Source organism: Macaca mulatta, chromosome 3 (assembly GCF_049350105.2).
Source record: "Macaca mulatta isolate MMU2019108-1 chromosome 3, T2T-MMU8v2.0, whole genome shotgun sequence".
NCBI lineage: Eukaryota > Metazoa > Chordata > Mammalia > Primates > Cercopithecidae > Macaca > Macaca mulatta.
The window spans coordinates 44,322,689-44,326,369 of NC_133408.1; positions in this window are offsets into that span (position 1 = coordinate 44,322,689).

Consider the following 3,681-nt stretch of genomic DNA (forward strand, 5'->3'; position numbering starts at 1 on the left):
GCGAGAATCCGTCTCAAAAAAAAAAATGTTAACACATTTCCTATGTATGTGTGATTTATATCATGGATTCTCTATTTTCAGGCCCAGGCTCCTGGGATGAAATCCCAAATATGTATTTCACCTTGGTTCCAAAAAATAAAAATGAAAACTGCCTGCAATAGTGGAAAAGGGAGGCAAAAACTAGCGAGGAACACACATATATTTGCTATTTTTAAAAACATGACCCTCGGGCCGGGCGCGGTGGCTCAAGCCTGTAATCCCAGCACTTTGGGAGGCCGAGACGGGCGGATCACGAGGTCAGGAGATCGAGACCATCCTGGCTAACACCGTGAAACCCCGTCTCTACTAAAAATATAAAAAACTAGCCGGGCGAGGTGGCGGGCGCCTGTAGTCCCAGCTACTCCGGAGGCTGAGGCAGGAGAATGGCGTAAACCCGGGAGGCGGAGCTTGCAGTGAGCTGAGATCCGGCCACTGCACTCCAGCCCGGGCTACAGAGCAAGACTCCGTCTCAAAAAAAAAAAAAAAAAAAACATGACCCTCAAAACTGAAAAGGTGAAATTATTAAACATAGGAAAGAATTAACTGAGGGAAAAGCATGACAGAAAAATGAGGTCAGACCAACGGAAATCATGAGCAGGAAATGGAGTGAAAAGGAGTGTTTGGAGACATGGCTGTTAAGGAGAAATACCACAGGATGGCTGAGATGTGAGAGAAAACAGATGACTAAGGCCTATACAGATAGGCCGGGCACGGTGGCTCACACCTGTAATCCCAGCACTTTGGGAGGCCAAGGTGGGCGGATCATGAGGTCAGGAGATCAAGACCATCCTGGCTAACACGGTGAAACCACGTCTACTAAAAATACAAAAACAAAATTAGCCAGGTGTGGTGGTGGGTGCGTGTAGTCCCAGCTACTTGGGAGGCTGAGGTGGGAGAATGGCGTGAACCCGGGATGCAGAGCTTGCAGTGAGCCAAGAACACACCACTGCACTCCAGCCTGAGTGACAGAGCGAGACTCCATCTAAAAAAAAAAAAAAAAAAAACCTGTATAGATAAAGCCCACTATCTACGTGCCACTATCTATGTGCCAACAGATAAAATAAGGTTTATATTAGTTTAAAGTATCTTTACAAAAATCCACAATAAATATCTTCTAAAATATTCATTTCCAAAGACAAGTCACAAGTCTAACAGAGATTCTTACATTCAACTAGCTTGCTTTTCAGCTTTGGCTCTGCAAAAAACTCAGTTATCCTCCAGAAAATGTACCCCCCTACACACACCACTTTTTCAAATCATGCCCCTTAAACTACATTTTCTTAAAAACTTGAAAGCAGGCCGGGCATGGTGGCTCACTCCTGTTAATTCCAACACTTTGGGAGACCAAGGTGGGTGGATCACCTGAAGTCAGGAGTTCGAGACCAGCCTGGCCAACATGGCAAAACCCCATCTATACTAAAAATAGAAAAATTATCCAGGCGTGGTGACGGGCACCTATAATCTCAGCTACTCGGGAGGCTAAGACAGGAGAATCACTTGATCCTGGGAGGTCGATGTTGCAGTGAGCCAAGATCACACCACTGCACTCCAGCCTGTGTGACAGAGTGAGACTCCACTTCAAAAAAATAATAATAATAAAATCAATGACCTCATCTTCTACCTTTTTAGAAACCAGAAAAAGAGCAAATTATACCGAAGTAGTCAGAAAAAAGTAATAAAAGAACAGAAAACAATAAAATGGAGAACAGAAAATCAAAAATCAATAATATATATATATTTTTAAATAAATCAATAAATGTTTCAAACCTCTAGCTACACTGATGAGAGACAGAGAAGAGGAGCAGGCAGCACCCACAAATTATCACCATCAAGGATGTTATCACATCTAGTGATAACATCACTAGAAATTCCACAGATACAAGACAGGGTAAGAATATTAGAACAAGTTTGTACCAGGTGAACACTAATATTTAAAAATCAAACATAATTTATGATACTAACAAACAGATAAGGAAAACCATATAATTTTATCAATAGATGCAGAAAAGGATTTGACAAAACACTGATTCCTGATTTGAAAAAAAAGAACTTTCAACAGTTTAAGAATAAAAGGAGGCCAGGCGCGGTGGCTCACGCCTGTAATCCCAGCACTTTGGGAGGCCGAGGGGGGTGGATCACAAGGTCAGGAGATTAAGACCATCCTGGCTAACACAGTGAAACCCCATCTCTACTAAAAATACAAAAATTAGCCGGGTGTGATGGTGGGCGCCTGTAGTCCCAGCTATTCAGGAGGCTGAGGCAGGAGAATGGCGTGAACCTGGGAGGCGGAGCTTGCAGTGAGCTGAGATCACGCCACTGCACTCCAGCCTGGGCAACAGAGGGAGCCTCCGTCTCAAAAAAAGAAAAAAAAAAAGAATAAAAGGAAATTTTCTCAACCTAATAAAAAGCACCCATGAAAAGCCAACAGCTGCCATCACAGTAATGGTGAAAGACTTAGTGCTGTCCTCCTAAAATTAAAATAAGAAAGGCAAAGATGTCCCATCTCATTTCTGTTCAACATTATATGGGCGGTTTTCGTCAATGCAATAAAACAACAAAAAGTCATACACATTAGAGAAGTAAAACTATTTATAAATGACATGATAGAATTGTCCATATAGAAAATCTTGCAGAACCTGTAAGAAAGCTACTAGAACTAGTGAGTTTAATAAGGTTGCAGGATACAGTATAAACATACAAAATCTGGTATTTCTACATACTAGCAATGAACAATCATAAATTGAAACTCAATACCATTTACAAGAGTATCAAAAAAAATGAAACACTTAGGGATACATTTGACAGATGTGCCAGACCTGTGCCTTGTAAACTACAAAACAATCCTGTAGTAAGTTAAAGACTTCAATAGACGTAGAAATAAAGAGGTCCATTCTCCCCCAACTTATCTACAAGTTCAATTCCAACCTTAATCCTAAATGTTTCTTTGTAGATATATACAAGCTGGTTCTAATTTTTTTCTGTTTTTTTGATAGAGTTTCACTCTTGTTGCCCAGGATGGAGTACAGTGGCACAATCTCATCTCACTGCTACCTCCACCTCCTGGATTCAAGCGACTCTACTGCCTCAGCCTCCCTAGTAGCTGGGATTACAGGTGCATGTAACTATGCCTGGCTAATTTTTGTACTTTTAGTAGAGATGGGGTTTCACCATGTTGGCCAGGCTAAAACCTCAGGTGATCCGCCCGCCTCGGCCTCCCAAAGTGGTGGGATTATAGGCGTGAGCCATTACGCCCGGCCCTAAAACTGATATGGAAATACAAAGGGCTTCTACAGACAAAACCCGGGGTTTTTATGGGCACAGGATGGGGGGGCGGGGTGGGCCATGGGTGGTCTGGGAAAAGGCAACATTCGAGCAGGAAAACAGGGATGTAAATTCTCACTTTGGACCACCGTGTCAGGCTTTTCGGCTTGAGGGTGGGGCCCTCACCAGGGACATGCCCTCTTCTGCCCAGAATTTCCCTGCCTCCTGTCCCTACCACTACAGAGGGCATAAAATACTCGGGAAAGACTGGCGGAGTAAAAAGATGAGGGAGTCAAGGATGGACATCTAGACATAAGCCATGAGAATGAGCAGGAGGAAGACACAATGAGGGGCACCAAGAAATCTGAGCAGCAGGAATAA